The sequence below is a fragment of the Halichondria panicea genome, chromosome 8 (genome assembly GCF_963675165.1).
Source record: "Halichondria panicea chromosome 8, odHalPani1.1, whole genome shotgun sequence".
NCBI lineage: Eukaryota > Metazoa > Porifera > Demospongiae > Suberitida > Halichondriidae > Halichondria > Halichondria panicea.
In genome coordinates, this window is record NC_087384.1 from 4221573 (window position 1) to 4243855 (window position 22283).

The following is a 22283-nucleotide window of genomic DNA, read 5'->3' on the forward strand; positions in this document are numbered from 1 at the left end:
GCTCAGAGGGACATCCTGTTTGGTCAGAGAGTAGTCCGTATCAGTGGCAGTTTGGGATGGATCAGTGATCGATACTGTGATAGTGATATGAGTATTGCTAAAATAATGTTAAAAATTTGACCGATACATCCGCGGTGCATGGATTTGGGGATTCTCTCAACCAACTCATCCTGTACTTCAACGTTATAGTCTTGGGAAGTACCTCTCACAATATTCAGCGATCCTTTGTGGGAGTCTCGATAGGCACAAGTTAAGTTAGTGGCTGCAGATATCCGAAAACCTTGGAATTAAAGAATTAATACATGTGTTCAAAATGTGTTGAGTCATGTAATCTGTGACGACAATATCAGATTCTGCGGTTCTTGAGTTCCATGTTCATTACAATTAAGATGACATAAACAGCCCTCTACATGGACTAACTATCAGTGATGTCTGCTCTTCAATAGTGCAAATAAGGATTTAGTCATGCTCATCTGCCACCTATAATTATGTCTTATTCATCTCATTCTTGATTGGGTTACCCAAGATTCACACCCCAATATGCATATTGGTATACTATAGTATAAAACTAGCAAAATTACTAATTGTAGGCTCCCATACACAAAATGCAATGCAAGAATGGCTGTCATACTAGATAGAGCACAAAGCACAGAAGCACGTACACCGCATTACTAATAAGTTTGCTAGTGAAACACCTTAATTGTGAATGAGCCAAATCAGCAGAAAAATTGCCACCCTTTTTGCGATCTAACTATTGCGCTTCTGGCAAGGATCGTGTATAGATTTTACAATTTTATTTGCAATTGCAAAGTGATCAAAATTAACACTCGCATAATTATGTTTGACTCACAAAACATTCTAGTAATACGGTAGTGATCATCGGTAATGCACAATATAAGAGGGTAAAGAATAATGACACGTAATGACTAACTAATTAATTCAACGTATATACATAGCACAAAAGCATAATTTGTTATTCGTGAGCTTGCATTTGCATAGTTATGAAGTAGTCGGCTTTGCTCGACGATTGAAGATCAATTTTCGATACTTTTGTAATACGTCCTGTCTAAAAAGGAAAGCAATACAAACTGTTACTCCTTGAAAGCTGTTTAGTAAAACGACAGTCCTTGTGAACCAGACGTTTGTGAAAACGTACTTGAAAATGGCACATATCCATGTTATTCCACTGGCACAGAAGATAGTAATGACAAAACGTGTGTATTGTACATTTGTTTGCTTGTTTGAATGCTTTCTGCTGCAATAAAAAGCATGTGATCTGATCACTAGAGTAACAAAAATAGTAAACATAATCAGATTGAAGAGCATGGAACTCGAGAATGGAATGTCGACAAAAATAACCTGTGATATGAGATGATTTATCCAACAGGCGGTAGGATAACGCGCGTATCCAACCCATTCGCTTGTATTGTCAACAACTATTGCTGCTGTTACGATCGATAATGGAACTCCCCAACCAAACACTAATAGTGCAGGAACTCGTCCGTATTGACAGTTCAGAGACTCTTTTTTCAGTTTACAAGCATTATTGAAGCAATAAACTGTATCTAACATTGTGACTGACATGAGCATAAATTGTGACAGCATGAAAAAATGTAGCAACACTGCTACAGTGTAGCACATCTTTTCTGGGTGGATCACTATAGATCCCAATATTACCACTGTTAAATCGAATCCACAATTGGCCAGGCACAAGTTAATTATTAGCACATGAAAAGAAGTGCAGATGGTGCGAAACATACATAATGATATTATCACAAAACCATCACCGACAATTGACAGACTGCACGCCACCGCTAGTAAAATTTGAAAGAGCTTTGTATCATCATAGTTAGGCATACAACCTTGGGGCTCCCCCATCTCATTATAGCACACCACTTGCACTGTCTCATTACTGTCGGATGTCCATCTTTCTGGATCACTCAAGTTCTTTATTGGCACTAGCGTTAATCCATTAGAACAAGTCAGTCCAGTGCATGCTTGTCCATTGCATAAAGACCTGCTGACGATGATTTGTAGAATAACTATCTGCAGAATACTAGCTATGGGCATTTCGATGTTAAGTTTATTTTGATATACTACCAACTTGGTTGATATTGACAAGCATTCCACATTGCACACTTACTAGGCGAGTGATAGTTTTCCCATGGCAATGCTTGGTTAATATGTACGTAGGAAGTTAATAGTCATTGTGTAGGAGTGATTAAGCGATATGACACTAATTGAAGTATTATAATTCTAACAGTAAACAGATTACGGCAAACAGACGTCCTCCGGATGTCAATTACCCAATGACCTATGTCATGCATATCTATACTATATGACACTCGATCTTTATACAAAGAGTGCATGGCAATGTGCAATTTGAGGTCACAGCTATAGATGTCTATAACTCGTCCAGCACATTCTCGCCAAGAACATGCATTATGAATTGTCCCAGTTCCTGAACATGCTGAGAGTGAAAAAAGAAATCGAGACAAAGAGAAAAGTTAATGTATATAGACATTTAAACACAACTATATATATATATGTATGGTACCTGGAAATAGGGCCAAGAACTACAATGCAACATTTTTTGAAAAAGGATACTCGAGACTCACTCTAAATCTGCTAGCAAAACTAATCAGGTTGCATGTATTATACGCTTTGCTCCACTCAAGATTTCCTATACTAAGTCTTCATTACAACTCTCATTCCTTACCAGCATTATTATTATAGGACAACTGTTTGATTGGATGCATAAAGACATAGGACTACTGTTTGATTGAGAATGCATGAAGACATAGGCCAACTCGTAGCATCAAAGGGGGTTATTACACTAGTACTTACAATAGCTAGGATTGGCCGAGGAATGCACCAATAAGTAAGGAGAGAGAGAGCCGTACGTCAAACCGCTTAACAGACAATAATAAAGCATTTGCATCACTACTTTACAAACATTATTTTGATGCTTAAGACTTTGAATGTGTTCCCCCTGGAATACTCATAATCACTTGTTATGTTTGTTAATGGTCCTGTATGCAACATTTGCACATGAATGAAATATATACACTTGTTTCAAAGGGTACCCATTAATTGTTGTTATTACAGTATAATATCACTTCGTTAGGAACAGACATGTACTGTGACAGCTATATACAGCATGCCACGAATATTATTTCACCTCCAAAACTGCTAATAAAAGGGAGAGAGTATTGAACGAAGCAATACCTTGGATCAGGAAAGTAAAGTGACTTCCTGCTTGGTAACTGACCAATCCGAGCGCCTGGAGCTGCCACTTGGCTCGAGGCAGCAATGTTATTGCCAAATTGTCTGTACACGTGCATGTTTCAGTCAGGAAGTTACGTTACGTTCTGATGCAAAGTATGCATATGTTCCATACTCTCTCGCTCTTCTTGAAATTATAACAATACATAAATGTCAACCGTGCATGCTAACATATTGTACGTACTTCTTCATTGCATACACAGCTTGTTTTATGTACTTAGAACTACACATCATTAACTTGCATAATAGACCTGTGAATAAAGTTGTGATGGATGACATACTACTCTCTCCCACTCGCTTGTTTTGATACTTTTTGGTGATTACCCCACATAACAAACGTTTTTGTGGGACTAGGAATTTTTATAGTTGGTTTCAATACGTAATACCAGTATATCCTTGTAATTCTGGGAATACTCAATAATTATACTACTGCACTGGAATTTGTACAGTAAAGCAGTGCATGCTATTACATACCACATCTGTAGCAATAACTGCACGTTGTCAAGCTGTAGTTGCATGATGTCAAGCCACGATTACAAAGGGGCTATTTTTGAATAGCGCCAAGCAAAGAGCGCAGCGAAAACTGATCATAATAATCAGCACTCAATTATAGCATGGCTACTATAACAATTAGGCACTGTTTACAGCACCCGGCTTTGCCTCATGCAATTAGAGGGCCTTGCCATTGCAACTTTGTCGAGTCTCAAAGACTAGTTATCTACACATGTTCTGAATAGGAAAAAGCAGATGGTGATGTACTTCTTTAAGCAGGTTTATTGTATGTACATGTATATTAGTTATCGTGATGATTTATTTTATTTTACAGACGTTAGAAGCAGTTCTGTATGTTCACAATAAAGGAATGATGCATGCAGAAGAGGTACGACAGACGCGGTGCAGCTCTAAAATTAGCGTTCTTTCAGATAACGAACAGCTGGTCTTGAGGCTAATTGATAACCCACTTTCTTTGCCCTTTGTTGAGTGTGGGGAAATTGGGGGAAATTCATACAGTAAACTAAGGCGTGCAAGACAATACAGTGAACTCTTTTAGGCAGCATGCTATTAATAGCATAAGATTAAAGGGACCCATGGTTGCAGTGTGGTAAGGAGTGTTACATAAATAACCATCCATAACCTGAGTGAATCATGCACAGGCCGATTTTTCTTTAATGAAACGGAGCGGAAGGCGTTCAAAGAAAAAACGGCCTGGGACCAAGGTGTCAATCCCAAGGCACTAGTTTCCGTTTTATAAGAAAATCGGCGTGGGGACAAGGCCACATCATTAATATTAGCCTTGGTCCCAGGCCGATTTTTTTTTAATAGAACGAAGTTGAAAATACGTTGGCAGCCTAGCTAGAGACAACTCGACTGAGAACGAGGCTACATTAGTATATGACAGTGCCGTCGTAGGTTCGCATGAAGATTAAACATTCTGCCCAAGATCTCTCAGTTGATTGCATGCTCCTTTGTTGCTGTACAATGTTACCAGTAAAGGGAGTAAGACAGTAGCCTCGATTCTAGGCTAATACGACAAGCGCGGTATTTCCAGTTCCTGGACGTATAGATAGGCCTCGGTGGATTTTTCTCGATCTTATAAATTTTATAATAATTATTTATGCACCTCTTTAACTATATACCTTTTCTCATTATGCTGCTACTATTGACTAAACAATGTAATGATTCTCGTTAATTTTAATCTATACCTCGCCCGATTCACGTGCAGATTTCTGCAACAAGCTGAGTTGTAAATGGTTAATAGAAGTGTTTTTTGCTTTCAATCTTCTCGCACCTATTTTCCCCAGCATATTATTCTCTATACTCAGGAGTCTCTATTTTTATGAATTATGCTAGCAAAATTCTCCAACGACTACGTATGGAAGGAAGTTTGTAACAAAAATTGATCACAATACGTGTCATGAGATTTTCATGATGTGCTGCGAGCTGCTCATGACGCATTCTAAACTGAAAGTAGTGTACCCCATTGATATCGTGGCGTTTAGTCGAGGAATAATAATTATGATAATTATCCTCGCATAATTAATTTTTAGCACTACGGTACACAACGTTGCCAGAGCACAGAGCCTCGCATAATTATATTTCAAGCACTATGGTACACAACGTTGCCAGAGCATAGAGCCTCGCGTACGTTCTTATCTCACCGTAGCGAGAACAAAATATCATGATGCAAAACAATGGCAAAATACTGATTCTCTGTCTGATTCTCGCTTGATCCTACTGACTCGTGAGTATATGGTGGCGGCTGAAAAGGACTGCATGGAGTACATGTGTGCCTAGAACAGCACAGCTCTCTAAATTCAACGAAAGGTAGAAAAGAGGATAATATAGAGAAGTTGAACATTCCTCATTCACACACGCCGATCATGTCAGTGGCGCATCTAGGATTCTTGAAAGGGGGGGGTTCCAGCTAGGGGCTCTGAGCGGGTCAAGGAGGACTGATATTTTACTAAAAAAAGGTCGTTACTTCTTCGAAACAGTGAGCATGCGCATTGACACACCGAATTTTTTCCTAAAAAAAAGGTCATCACTTCAATCTGCATGCACTACGCTGGAGAGTTTTTAGCCTTCATAGTCACTGAAACTGCACAGACAGAGCTTCGCAGGACTAAAGGTAAGTAAGAAGTGCATATGAAAGCTAGTAAGAAAGGAACACTTGCTAATTAGTTGCTTGAGCCTCCCACTCACTTCTTTCTCAAAGGGGGGTTCAATTGAACCCAAAGAACCCCCTCTGGATCCACCACTGCCTATAACTTGTCTTCTCCCCCATAGAGAAGCTACAACATTCTGATAAAAGGCTCGCCTCTCTATACTCACACAAACAATCAGCTGGCTTGGCTACGTTGCATTCTCGCTTTAGTATATAAGAGGCGTGAGATCCTCAAGGGGAACAGTATTATTACACCCTGCTCTTTGATAGATTAACAATGGACGAATCAAAGTTGCATTCTGAAACCTGAACCTTCCATAATTATACCACATGCTTAAACTTTGCACCATTCCTTTCTTCCCAATATGTAAATGTTTCTCTACTATAATTATTGTTGGCTTGCTACAGTTAACTTTAACCTAGAACTTTTCTCTTTCTGTTTCCTATACACAAACCAATACAAACTTAGCAGAATCAGTAGATTAGCTATCAGCCATTATTTTGCAACATAGAATTTCCACATGCAGCCACGTGGCTATACTATAGCCATGTATCAGTCTACAGTTTTTACTGCTTATCAGTATTACACATAAGGCCACTGTTAGTTGCATACTTGTTTCAGATGAGAATACTAGCTCAACCCCGATGAGGGAGGGAGGTCTTCCTTACCCATTATCCCATTATTTGATGACGTCATATCCTGTTTTTTAACTGACGAAAATACACAAAAGGATGGAGTCTGAACATAAAAATAGTTTAATTTTTTTGACGCACTGGCTTTTTGGTGCACAGTGTAACTTGCACATGGCACATAGTAGCCTCGATTCCAGGCCGATTAAAATATATTTTAATCGGCCTTGAATCGAGGCTAGGCACATAGTAAAATAATGCAATGTCAGCAAAAAAAGGACTTTAACCACAAATAATGGCTGCTATCAGCAATAATGACTTAATTAAGGAGGTGAGCAAACCCGAGGAGGGAGGTTCAGGGGCGTTTCTAGAGATTGAAGCAGGAGGGTGCTCAATAGTACAGAAAAAAATGGAGCCGCACGCATAGCGTGCGCGATTTTACGCCCCCGCATTTATTGCGGCGTATCTTTCATACATCCAGCTCCTCCCCCATGCAGCCTTGCAGCAAAAAAGTACAGCACACTGCCCAAGAAAAGAGCGGCTCTTACTATTCTCCTCTAGAGCTTCTCTCTTCCATTCTAGTTCTGTTACTATGTTACTAGACAAAGCATCTAGCTACAATAATTTTTCTGTGTATCTTCTTGTAAATGACAATACAATGTATAATGTTGTAGTTTGTAGCCCAGAGCAATCTATAGTACCGGTACTATAGCTCATAGTTTCCTGCTAAATACACTCAAATGAGATCTAATACATGCATAGGGTGATAATAAGACATAATTATGTGTCAGTCATCTTATAGGATCTCCGTGCACTATTCTCCTGGGGTACATCCTAGCAAACTGGTCAATCACAATGGGGATGTCCAGTCATTCTAGTGTTAGTCATTGCTTCTCAGTATCTCTCAGTGGAGCAAGAGGTGACTGGGATAGTGCAGAGGATCTATTATGCTAGCAGTACGTACATAACAACATTGGAATGGCACTACTGATTGCACATGCTCAATTGGGCGTGGTCATGACTTGTAATCGTTGTGTCAATGAGATAGAGCTGCACAGTTAGCTAGCTAGCTACTGAGCTGAGTGATACGATTAGTTTCATGGTTGTCTGGGAGGACAGGGGGGTGCTCAAGCCCCCAAAGCCCCCCATTGTACACGCCACTGAGGTTGATCTGAAACAAGCATGCAACTAACAGTGGCCTAATTATTAAAAAAAACTATAGGGGTGCAATATATACATGTAGAAATACCACACAGTCGCACCTAGCCTCGATTCAAGGCCGTATTTTAAATCGGCCTTGAATAGAGGCTAAGTCGCACCATGCAACTGACAAACTTCCTTTGGTCACAAGATTCTGAAATACGATCTGCTTGTTTTGTTTGAAACTCTTGCACATGGGCTGGTAGGCAATAGATCTAATCTACCGGTAATACAAGTATAATACCATTTTTTTGGACATTGCCAAACAATTTTCAGAACCACAACTCTCTTAAATTCGTATGAGCTTAAGGACCACACAATATGAAGGTGTACTTGTCGGCTTACTACATGCATGCAACCGGAAGGTTCAAATTCCGATTATAATAATATCCTCTGTTACGGTATTCAGTGTTTTTCCGAAAGAGTCGCCAATGTTTTGAATCACTTGCAAATTCTGGTATTAAAAGATTTAATTTTTGGACCTTAGCTGTTAGATCTACTTCAAATCTCTCCACAACCGAAACGGCACTAAAAAACGAGCACTGCAGAGGATGTGTAGATATGTAAGCTACATTGAACCTTTCATAAGATAGCCAAACTATAGATTTTGTGACAAAGTCCCAGATCTTAAGCTTATGCTTGGTCTTTTCTCTCCCTATATATACCCGATTATACCCATGCACTATAACAATTGTTTACTGTTCTATTAATCACTACAAACCCACCACCTTATGTTGCTATGGAAACATTTTAGTTGTAGCTTATTTACCTACACAATGATATCAGAACATTTTCTTGGATATTTACATTTAAGTATAACTACTCATGGTAACCTCCCTTTGGCTGGGTGCACTGTACGCTTATTATTTTTTAGGGGGTGTCAACATTTTATTTCGCCAATTTTCGCTAAGAAGCAGATGGTATCGAGGCTAAACACTGATTTCTGAGCAAAGTTTATTTCGACAATTTGCAAAATCATGCAGATATACAAGTCTTGAGACCAGCTCTAGCTTCGTATTTGACCTTGAGAACAAGCCGCTCATGGTGTCAAGGCTAGCACAAAAACACACTGACTTCTAAGCAAAATTGGCGAAAATAAAAATAACGTTTTAAGCTTACAGACACTAAAAACTATAGGCTAAAAGTCTGCAAGAGAAGTTTGCAGAAATTCAACGAGTGCATGACCTTAATTAGCTCAGGTCAAGTGGTTTCTTCCTCCTCTGAGGTACAAGTGTAAACTCGATACATCGGGAGAGGAGGGATTTTCTCGAAATTATGAGGGGGTATTTGAGCAATGAAGCAGGCAAAAGCAGGAGTACCTGAGGGGATTCAGCTGTCAGCTTACCAGGAGGAGGAGATGACTACCATTGAAGACTAAAGGTGATCGAGAACAAAATTTACTGATTTTATGTTCCAGCATACACAAAGGGCACTGCAAAAGCAGGCCACCATTAAGTACTAGAGTACAAAGTGCAGAAGAAGCCGTATGTAATAACCATGCATGTATATATATAGCCTCGATCCCAGGCCGATCCGTCTCTAATTGAACGCTAGGTCGCCTCCTCGGCCTGGTATTGATTGTATCTGGGCGTGTATCTGGGCATGTGCTGTGGTTGCTGTGGTTGCTCAGGTATTCGCTAAAAAAGAGCGAATACCTGAGCAAGGTGGAGCGAATAGAACACTAATAGTGTATGTAAGCATACTTACTCCGTAAAATCACCGTTAAATCACAAAGAACTCCGTGTCTTAGGTCTATTCGTCATAGATATAGGCTTAGCTAGCTGGAGTGTGAGGAGCTGTCTTGTGCGAAGAAAGAAGGAGCATCACTCTTGTGAAAGAACAGATCTAGGTTCTCAAGTTTCTGCTATCAGTTGGCTACCTTTGATTGACTACACAATTTAATACAAGCGCTTGATTAGACCACTGATTTCCAGATACACTTGGTAGAGTCTATCCTCAGACTCTGGCCATCGATCTCTTGTATACTATGCTCAGGGGTGTCCACAAGTGGCTGGGCCTGGGATGTATTGTCAAGGTGAGCGATATAAATCAATAATACCCTTTCATCATTGGAAATTGTACACTATAGCCTATAGCCCAATCCTTGGTATCTGGATCAAGATATGACATTACGGCACTGGCACTGGTGTTGTGTTAGCCTCCTTCACCGGCCTTCAAGGAAGTGCGGCCTGGGATCGTGGCTAGTTTGTGTGGACCATCACTGTGAGTTACAAAATGTATAGTGGAATGGTGAATTTAAGTTCATGAATACTAATTTGTATACAGGAGCAAAATGGAACCTTCCCCTCCAACCCCCGTCGTACTCCTCCTAGCTGATGGGTGTGAACTCATTGAAAGAGGATGCCCCAGTGCCACTCGTGTCCTTCCCAAGGGTCCGATCTTATAGAACTACCTGCGCTAAAACTACTGACGTGGAATGGCTCTTTCAACACTTGTGGTTGCTATCCTGACCAGTGACGTCAGGATAGCAACCTGATCACTAGAGCAATAAGAATAGTGAACATAATGACATTGAAGAGTATGGAAATCGAGAATGGTATGCCGATAAAAATAACCTCTGAGACAAGATAATCTATCCAGCAGGTGTTAAGATCATGCCCATATCCTACCCATTTGCTTGTATTGTCAACAATTAGAGCTGCTGTTACGATCGATAATGGCACTCCCCAGCCAAACACTAAATCTAGTAGTATAGGAATCCATCTGTATCGACAGTTCAGGGACTGTTTCTTCAGTTTACTAGCATTATAGAAGGAACAAACAGTATCTAACATTGTGGCTGACATGAGCATGAATTGTGACAACAGGAAAAAATGTAGCAACACTGCTCTTTTGTGTTCTCTAAAGATCTCAATATTACCACTGTTAGATCGAATCCACAATTGGCCAGGCACACGTTAATTATCAGCACATGAAAAGAAGTGCGGATGGTTCGAAACAGACATAATGATGTTATTACAAAACCATCACCAACAGTTGACAGACTGCACACAACCTTTAGCACAATTTGAAAGAGTTCCATATCATCATAGTCAGGCAGACAGCCCTGGAGCTCTCCCATCTCGTTATAGTACACCACTTGCACAGTCTCATTAGTGTCGGAGGTCCATCTCTCTGAATCACTAAAGTTAGTTATTGGCACTAGTAACAATCCATCCGGACAGCTCATTCCAGTGCATGCATATGGTTGTCCATTGCATAAAAATCTGCTTACGATGATTTGTAGAATAACTATCTGCAGAATACTGGCTATGGGCATTATGCATGTGTTTGATAAGCTTTCAACGTGCGGATGTGTCTGAGTATATGCACCACTAATTGATACATTCCATGTATATAATACCGGTACATGCACACTGTGACAGTCAGGCAATTCTATTTCCCATGGTGATTTGAATGGGAAAGCATTAAGTTGGAGTTTATTCATAGACATAGTCTTTGTGTAGGGGGTTAATTAATTTATGTAATCGAAGTATCTATACATGCAGGATCGTAAATTTAATGCATAAACATTTGCAATATGCTAGGATTGGCTAGGGAGTACCGAAAAGTATCGAAATACGAGAATCTAGGGAGACCGGTATAAGGATATTATTAACCCGAGGCCACGCCGCGGTGACTCGGGATAGTAGTTGTTCTGTGTATTCCGAGTCTGCTCACCTGGATGCGATAGCGCTGTGTTTGTACCATGGATAGCCTCAACAAAACAAGGTAGTAGTTAGTAGTTAGATGTTATAAAGCTTCAGTGTCGAATAAAAGTGAGCAAAAGCTAAGAAGCTAAGAAGCTTGAATTTGCACATTGGTCTATATGTATACACGGCTTTGACTCGAGGCTGTAGAGACCCAAATTAACGCCAAAGGTTTGCACTTCAGTGTTCTAGTTCTTCATTGTATTTAACACAGAATGCACTTGAAAAGTGTTGTACCGGTGTCATAAAATTTTAGGCCCCCCATGAGATTGGGCCCCCCGGGCCTAGAATTTTAACATTCTAGCCCCCCCCCCTAACTGCGCAACAGCGGTAATATTCAAAAGTACAACAACAAAAAACCAGCTATATTAATACAGTATTTACAGTCTATGCAGTGCCAGTTGCTGAATGAAGCTCTCCTCACACGCACACATTTCATGCAACTGGTCGACCGGCTGGCCCAGCCATCACAGCACCATTCCATGAATCAGGCCTCATGCAGCACAAAGCACTTGCATAGGGGCCAACTGTCCCGAATTGGTCAGGACTATCCCAGATTACAAAGGAAACTGCTATTCACCTCAGATATATATCCTGGATTTGCAAGGTTGCTGCTTCTGAGCAGCTATGTTACTCCAAAAAGCTTATCAAGCCTGGAAAAGCTTATACTGCTAGAATCTTCAAACAATGAGCTTTACACAAGATAAACTAGCTCTAATAAATGGGCAGTGCTCACTTGCTTGTGCACTTATTACATGCATGTACTGTGATTCCACCATGATAGATAAAAGAGTTTCTCTCTTCTCTCTATGATTCCATATTGAGAGCTGAGCTAGTGATGCATCTCCACAACAACAAAAATCGTGTGCTTTATAATTTATTGTGAAGTCACAAAATTTTGCCTCCTTTGGCGGCCAGCCATTCAGGGGATAATGCCCCCATGTTTTGTCCTGCTGGGAAAGTTGGAATGATGGATTCTCTTGGAAAGTGGGTCTCTTTCTAATTTGATCACACTAATTTTTATGCCCGTTTACATCTGGGTAGTGTATACTGTGATGTGAAAAACAGGGTACACCCGAATACTTTAGGCATATCGGCCGTTTTCTATACACTGTCTGTGGCTAGCATGTTAGTGATTGATCTGATAGGACATGTCACAAGGTATATTAATCAAGAACAGAATACCATCTGCTTGTTTTTTCAAAAGAGAGATGACATTGACTCTTTGCACATGAGCTGGGGGTACAAATAATACCAAATCTTTTATTGGACATTGCCCCTAAGGCTATTATTTTGTTAGCCACAACTCATATCAGCTCAAGGACCACACACAATGAAAGGTGTACTTGTCGGCCTACTATATGCAATCAGAAGATTCTACTAACTTATAGGTGCTGCCTTCGTATATCCATTTAGTGTCTATTCACAAAGAAAAATTGCTCAGGAGTCTACCATTGTTAGTTGCGAATTTGGTTACTTCTTGGTGACGCTGGCATTAGCTCTGGGAGGTGTGGTTTGTTTCGTAGTCAGTGCCTGCAGGTATACAAGTATAGAGTACGTGGGGAAGAAGGGTTTTCCCAGAGTGACGTGGAGGAGGTATTTGAGCGACGAATCAGGCAAGAGCAGGAGTACCTGAGGGGATTCAGTCAACAGGAGCTAGCTGTCAGCTTCTTGTCAGGAAGAGGAGATGGCAGACATATGGTCAAGGATCAAATGACTATGACATGTAGATTAAACAGCTACATAATTATTATAGATATCTACTTCTAGAAAACTTTTAATTTAGTACAGTACTTTATACTCGTAGCTCTATCTCTCCATTTATATACATAATTCATAATAATTATAGGCCTGAGACGACTATAGATCTATTGTGCTTTCTATTACTGATTAGATTTCCGCTATTAGGATGTGATTGCCTAGCAATGTATCTGGTGGTCTCAGAGGGGTAAGCATTATTTCTGTAATAATTTCACATTAAAGCACATAGACTGTCGTCGCACAAGTAACATCAAAGTATTGATGGCCACATGACTCAAATAGAATGCCGAAGGACTCGGGATCTAGTATCAGTTTTCGAAGTATGGCCCGCGGGATAATTAATCACCAGTTCTTCCATCAGGCCTAAAACTATGGCAATGCCTGTATTATTCTCATAATTGTTATAAAGGTGCCCATATCATTATTCCATTATGTCACCAAATTATGTCAGCATAATCTACCAACCCCTACACTCGACAATGTATCTCGTGGATCTCCATTAGGAGTGCTTTAACATGCAGGGTTAATATTTAGACGATTAAAGCATAGTCAAAATGTCATTTGGAAGGCAAATAAAACGGAAGTAGTAGATCTAGTATATATAACCTGATCTACTCCAGCTGCCTGCATGCTGTCTCTGTCACATTGCTCAAATTACAATGAGAACGAGAACCTTGTAAGTTACAACAACTGTCAGAAGGGGTGAACTATAGCGCTACACCTCACTCGAACCATGCCAATACTATATCAACCACCAACTGACCAATTTTCTTCGCATTCTTTTTGGTTTTGGACCAACCATGCACTTTTCCCAACAAAATGTTCTTTGCGCTCTTGTTGTAGCTTGGCTGAATCAATCCTATAGCATAGTGACTACCGACACAATTAACCACGCGCAGAAGCTTTGTTAGCCATGCTTACGAAAGGACACGTTCAACATGCACAAATTAAGAAGCCATGCAATATTATAAATAATGTTTTTGCTGAATGGCCGGCCATCGATGCACCGTGCAGCTGAGTTGGATTCGGTCCTAGAGCTACTCAATGAATTACTAGCACAAAGTATACAATAATTATGTTAGAATGCGGATAGAGATTCATTGACCTTTGACCTTGTGCAGACTTACCTAAAAAATTTGGCGATTTGTGTTGAACATGCCTACTGTGAGTGCAGCTAACAAAGTTTTCACGCGTGGTTATTCTGGCGGGAGATGATAGCGGGTGACCCTTCTCGGCCACCATACACATGTCGTTCAACACGCCCGAAGAAACTTGGAGATCATAGCTGCAATTTACCATAGACTATTCATGCACTATACCATTTACCTTTGTAGTACATGTACTTATGCACGAGGCGTGGTGATGGTGGCGGTCGCAGTGAAATGTGGTAACCACCTCGCGGTAGCGATGGCGGGTGACCCTGTCGGCCACCATAAGGAAGCGAAGCCTGAGTAAATGAAAGCATCATTTGACACGTTTGTGTCACTATGGAAAGTTTACGGGATTACCACAATGGCCTTTACATTTTATACACTACATTGTATAGAAGGTTATGCATGGACAATCCTACTTTAAATGCTCTCCCCCTTTCTGGGACAAGAGTTCTTCTAAGATGGACGTTGAAAGTCGAGGTTGTCCCCAACAAACTTAAATCCAACCGGTGAAAGTAGGAATTGATGTTGGTGGGAACCGGTGAAAGTCGGACTTGATTGAGGGTAAATATATATTAATTGTTAGCATATATCTATGTCTCACAAGATCATCTGCTATCACCTCATTATAATCATCGACAGATGTAATGGGACTAAAATCTGGATGACTATACCGGTACATGTATATAATGCATACAGTCGTCAGATGATAAGCTCGCTCAGAGGGACATCCTGTTTGGTCAGGGAGTAGTCCGTATCGGTGGCGGTTTGGGATGGTGTGTCAGTGATCGATACTGTGATAGTGATATGAGTATTGCTAAATGATAAAAATTTGACCGATACATCCGCAGTGCATGGATTTGGGGATTCTCTCAACCAACTCATCCTGCCACTCCTGCACTTCAACGTTATAGTCTTGGGAAGTACCTCTCACAATATTCAGCGATCCTTTGTAGGAGTCTCGAGAGGCACAAGTTAATTCAGTTAGTGGCTAAAAATATCCGAAAACCTTGGAATTAATACATGTGTTAAAAATGTGTTAAAAATGTGTTGAGTCATGTAATCTGTGACGACAATATCAGATTCTGCGGTTTTTGAGTTCCATGTTCATTACAAGATAACATAAACAGCCCTCTGCATGGACTAACTATCGGTGATGTCTGCTCTTCAATATAGTACAAAAATAAGGATTTAGTCATGTTCATCTGCCACCTATATGTCTTCTTCATCTCATTCTTGATTGGGTTACCCAAGATTCACACCCCAATAGGCATATTGGTATACTATAGTATAAAACTAGCAAAATTACTAATTGTAGGCTCCCATACACAAAAGGCAATGCAAGAATAGCTGTCATACTAGATAGAGCAAAAGCACAGAAGCATGTACACCGCATTACTAATAAGTTTGCTGGTGAAACACCTTAATTGCGAATGAGCCAAATCAGCAGAAAAATTGCCACCCTTTTTGCGATCTAACTATTGCGCTTCTGGCAAGGATCGTGTGTATAGATTTTTTGCAATTGCAAAATAATCAAAATGAACACTCGCATAATTATGTTTGACTCGCAAAACATTCTAGTAATACGGTAGTGATCATCGGTAATGCACAAAATAAGAGGGTAAAGAATAATGACACGTAATGAGAATTCAACGTATATACATAGCACAAAGGCATAATTTGATATAGTATGCATGTGTGTTCATGAGCTTGCATTTGCTTTTTAGTGAATAGTTAGCTATTAAATAGTTGGTATTGCTCGACGATGGAAGATCAATTTTCGATACTTTTGTAATACGTCCTGTTTAAAAAGGAAAGCAATACAAATTGTTACTCCTTGAAAGCTGTTTAGCAAAACAACAGTTCTTGTGAACCAGACGTTTGTGATAGCGTACTTGAAAATGGCACATATCCATGTTATTCCACTGGCACAGATGATAGTAATAATGAAACGTGTGTATTGTACATTTGTTTGCTTGTTTGAATGCTTTCTGCTACAATAAAAAGCATGTGATCTGATCATTAGAGTAACAAGAATAGTAAACATAATCAGATTGAAGAGCATGGAAATCGAGAATGGAATTTCGACAAAAATAACCTCTGATATGAGATGGTTTATCCAACAGGCGGTAGGATAACGCGCATATCCAACCCATTCGCTTGTATTGTCAACAACTATTGCTGCTGTTACGATCGATAATGGAACTCCCCAACCAAACACTAATAGTGCAGGAACTCGTCCGTATTGACAGTTCAGAGACTCTTTCTTCAGTTTACAAGCATTATTGAAGCAATAAACTGTATCTAACATTGTGGCTGACATGAGCATGAATTGTGACAGCAGGAAAAAATGTAGCAACACTGCTACAACGTAGCACATCTCTTCTGGGTTCCCTATAGATCCCAATATTACCACTGTTAGATCGAATCCACAATTGGCCAGACACAAGTTAATGATTAGCACATGAAAAGAAGTGCAGATGGTGCGAAACATACATAATGATATTATCACAAAACCATCACCGACAATTGACAGACTGCACGTCACCGCTAGTAAAATTTGAAAGAGCTTTGTATCATCATAGTTAGGCATACAACCTTGGGGCTCCCCCATCTCATTATAGCACACCACTTGAACAGTCTCATTACTGTCGGAGGCCCATCTTTCTGAATCACTCAAGTTCTTTATTGGCACTAGCGACAATCCATTCGAACAAGTCAGTCCAGTGCATGCTTGTCCATTGCATAAAGACCTGCTTACGATGATTTGTAGAATAACTATCTGCAGAATACTAACTATGGGCATCATTTCGATGTTAAGTTTATTACCAACTTGGTTGATATTGACAAGCATTCCACATTGCACACTTACTAGGCGTGTGATAGTTTTCCCATGGCAAGGCTTGGTTAATATGTACGTAGGAAGTTAATAGTCATTGTGTAGGAGTGACTAAGCGATATGACACTAATTGAAGTATTATAATTCTAACAGTAAACAGATTACGGCAAACAGACGTCCTCCGGATGTCAATTACCCAATGACCTATGTCATGCATATCTTATTATGACACTCGATCTTTATACAAAGAGTGCATGGCATTGTGCAATTTGAGGTCACAGTCTAAAATAATATATAACTCGTCCAGCACATTCCTCGCCAAGAACATGCATTATGAATTGTCCCAGTTCCTGAACATGCTGAGAGTGAAAAAGAAATCGAGACAAAGAGAAAAGTTAATGTATATAGACGTTTAAACACAACTATATTATATATATGTATGGTACCTGGAAATAGGGCCAAGAACTACAATGCAACATTTTTTGAAAAAGGATGCTCGAGACTCACTCTAAATCTGCTAGCAATTCTAATCAGACTCTTTCTCAGGTTGCATGTATTATACGCTTTGCTCCACTCACGATTTCTTATACTAAATCTTCATTATAACTCTCATTCCTTACCAGCATTATTATTATACGACAACTGTTTGATTGGATGCATAAAGACATAGGACTACTGTTTGATTGAGAATGCATAAAGACATAGGCCAACTCGTAGCATCAAAGGGGGTTATTACACTAGTACTTACAATAGCTAGGATTGGCCGAGGAATGCACCAATAAGTAAGGAGAGAGAGAGCCGTACGTCAAACCGCTTAACAGACAATAATAAAGCATTTGCATCACTACTTTACAAACATTATTTTGATGCTTAAGACTTTGAATGTGTTCCCCCTGGAATACTCATAATCACTTGTTATGTTTGTTAATGGTCCTGTATGCAACATTTGCACATGAATGAAATATATACACTTGTTTCAAAGGGTACCCATTAATTGTTGTTATTACAGTATAATATCACTTCGTTAGGAACAGATATGTACTGTGACAGCTATATACAGCATGCCACGAATATTATTTCACCTCCAAAACTGCTAATAAAAGGGAGAGAGTATTGAACGAAGCAATACCTTGGATCAGGAAAGTAAAGTGACTTCCTGCTTGGTAACTGACCATCCGAGCGCCTGGAGCTGCCACTTGGCTCGAGGCAGCAATGTTATTGCCAAATTGTCTGTACACGTGCATGTTTCAGTCAGGAAGTTACGTTACGTTCTGATGCAAAGTATGCATATGTTCCATACTCTCTCGCTCTTCTTGAAATTATAACAATACATAAATGTCAACCGTGCATGCTAACATATTGTACGTACTTCTTCATTGCATACACAGCTTGTTTTATGTACTTAGAACTACACATCATTAACTTGCATAATAGACCTGTGAATAAAGTTGTGATGGATGACATACTACTCTCTCCCACTCGCTTGTTTTGATACTTTTTGGTGATTACCCCACATAACAAACGTTTTTGTGGGACTAGGAATTTTTATAGTTGGTTTCAATACGTAATACCAGTATATCCTTGTAATTCTGGGAATACTCAATAATTATACTACTGCACTGGAATTTGTACAGTAAAGCAGTGCATGCTATTACATACCACATCTGTAGCAATAACTGCACGTTATCAAGCTGTAGTTGCATGATGTCAGTAAGGGACCACATACTTGAGAATTAATAACAGGCTAGCTACTTAGAAGTGCATGATTTGCCTGTTGTTTAGAAACGAAATCGCTAATTGCCAGACTGCACAGCGCCTGTGAGTGTAGTACCTCCTCTGATTCAATCCCATATTGCATGAGTAACGATGCTATTAATTATACTAATTGGCTGTAATCACTGTAATGCCAGTAATGGGTGTAATGGCAATAAGCACTAATCACTGTTACGGTAATCACTGTAATGGCAGTAATCGCTGTTTACAGTAATGAGTCACTACCGTGCAAACTATTATTATGCGACACTCTCAATCTTAAACAATTTTCTGGCTTGTAAAAGTAGCTACAGCTGTGTTGACGATTATGCTGCATCCTAATTGTAGGTTAAGATTGGCACTTCGTCCCTACTCTGGCCACTTGAAAAACATAATCTAGGCTAGATCTAGTAGATCTATACTGACCTCCAATTAGCCTCTACACACCAGGACACCTTACTTTGAATAAATACTGGTCAATCTAACTAGGTTTAAATGTAATCTTTATCGGGAGGATCATCAATCACAAACTCACGAACTATCTATATAATATACAAATCTAGTGAAAATATGGGATAGATTAACAATGACTACCACATACTCATTGACAACAATTATGCCAGTATTTAGATCTACTGTGCACTGTCCCAATGACAAGCAGCTGTTTCATGTATTGTCATGTGTTTAAATTAGTGACTGGGTGAAACGGTTAGGCCTATGTTCTGTGCTGATAAGTGCATATAACCTAGCCTCAAGACTAGCCGTTCGTTATCTGAAAGAACGCCTGGTCAAGTTCTAATGTAGAACTTGTCTAATTGGTCCAGGAATTTCTTGGACCGATAATTGCCCGCAACAACCATACTTGCCGTGAATATCATACAGTAACGTGCAGCCAGCTATAGTATTGTTGTGTTGGCGGTTACCACAATCATGTTCACAACTACTCAGGCCTAGCCACTAGCTGACTCAGCTAAACGAGTTCTACATTGGAACTTGACCAGGCGTTCTTTCAGATAACGAACAGCTGGTCTTGAGGCTAATGATAACCCACCCTTTGTTGAGTGTGGGGAAATTGGCATGATAAATACAGTAAACTAAGGCGTGCAAGACTATACAGTGAACTCTTTTAGCCAGCATGCTTTATTAATAGCATGATAAGATTAAAGGGACCCATGGTTGCAGTGTGGTAAAGAGTGTTACATAAATAACCATCCATAACCTGAGTTAATTATGCACAGGCCGATTTTTCTTTAATAAAACGGAGCGGAAGGCGTTCAAAGAAAAAACGGCCTGGGACCAAGGTGTCGATCCCAAGGCGCTACTTTCTGTTTTATAAGAAAATCGGCGTGGGGACAAGACCACATCATTAATATTAGCTTGGTCCCAGGCCAATTTTTTTTAATAGAACGAAGTTGAAAATACGTTGGCGGCCTAGCTAGAGACGACTCGACTGACAACGAGGCTACATTAATATATATGACAGTGCCGTCGTAAGTTCGCAAATGAAGATCAAACATTCTGCCCTAAGACCTCTCAGTTGATTGCACGCTCCTTTGTTGCTGTACAATGTTACCAGTAAAAGGAGTAAGACAGTAGCCTCGATTCTAGGCTAATACGACAAGCGCGGTACTTTCAGTCCCCAGACGTATAGATAGGCCTCGGCAGATTTTTCTGGATCTTATAAATTTTAATAATTATTTATGCACCTCTTTAACTACATTTTCTCATTATGCTGCTATACTACTGACTAAACAATGTAATGATTTTCGTTAATTTTAATCTCTGCTATACCTGGCTCGATTCACGTGCAGATTTTTGCAACAAGCTGAGTTGTAAATGGTATAGAAGCGTTTTTTGCTTTCAATCTTCTCGCTTAATTGCACCTATTTTTTCTTTTCAAAGCCAGAAATGTACCTATTTTCCCCAGCATATTATTCTCTATACTCAGGAGTCTCTATTTTTATGAATTATGCTAGCAAAATTCCCCAACGACTACGTATAGAATGAAGATTGTAAAAAAATGATCACAGTACGTGTCATGAGATTTTCATGATGCGCTGCGAGCTGCTCATGGCGCGTTCTAAACTGAAAGTAGTGTACCCATTGATAACGTGGCGTTTAGTCGAGGAATAATAATTATGAGAATTATCCTCGCATAATTAATTTTTAGCACTACGGTACACAACGTTGCCAGAACATAGAGCCTCGCATAATTATATATCAAGCACTATAGTAACAACGTTGCCAGAGCATAGAGCCTCGCGCATGTTCTTATCTCACCGTAGCGAGAACAAAATATCATGATGCAAAACAATGGCAAAATACTGATTCTCTGTCTGATTCTCGCTTGATCCTACTGACTCGTGAGTATATAGTGGCGGCTGAACAGAACTGGAGTACATGTGTGTCTAGAACGGCACAGCTCTCTAAATTCAAATAATCAGAGAAGTTGAACATTTCTCATTCACACACACCTATAACTTGTCTTCTCCGCCATAGAGAAGCTACAACATTCTATAAAAGACTCGCCTCTCTACACTCACACAAACAATCAGCTGGCTTGGCTACGTTGCATTCTCGCTTTAGTATATAAGAGGCATGAGATCCTCAAGGGGAACAGTATTATTACACCCCACTCTTTGATAGATTAACAATGGACGAATCAAAGTTGCATTTTGAAACCTGAACCTTCCATAATTATACCACATGCTTAAACTTTGCAGCATTCCTTTCTCCCTAATATGCTGTACTCTAAATGTTTCTCTACTATAATAATTGTTGCTACAGTTAACTTTAACCTAAAACTTTTCTCTTTCTGCTTCCTATACACAAACCAATACAAACTTAGCAGAATCGGTAGATTAGCTATCCGCCATTATTTTGCAACATAGAATTTCCACATGCAGCCACGTGGCTATACTATAGCCATGTATCAGTCTACAGTTTTCACTGCTTATCACATATAAAAAAACAGTAGGGGTACAATAGAATTACCTTACCACACCACTACAACTCTTATAGTCGCACCTAGCCTCGATTCAAGGCCGTATTTTAATCGGCCTTGAATCGAGGCTAAGTCGCACCATGCAACTGACAAACTCTTTTGGTCACAAGATTCTGAAATACAATCTGCTTGTTTTGTTTGAGACTCTTGCACATGGGCTGGTAGGCTAATCTACCGGTAATACAAGTACCATTTTTTTGGACATTGCCAAATGATTTCCAGAACCACAACTCTCTTGAATTCATAATTATGAGCTCAAGGACCACACAATATGAAAGGTGTACTT

At 39.7% G+C, this 22283-nt stretch overlaps 1 long non-coding RNA gene across 1 annotated transcript; it reads left to right on the top strand.

The window, feature by feature from the left end:
• Positions 1-9323: 9323 nt before the first annotated feature.
• LOC135340047 (uncharacterized) lies at positions 9324-10664 on the top strand. The gene is made up of 3 exons (XR_010396183.1): positions 9324-9815; positions 9870-10003; positions 10067-10664. It is a non-coding gene; the product is annotated as an uncharacterized LOC135340047 (long non-coding RNA).
• The last annotated feature ends 11619 nt before the right edge of the window (positions 10665-22283 follow it).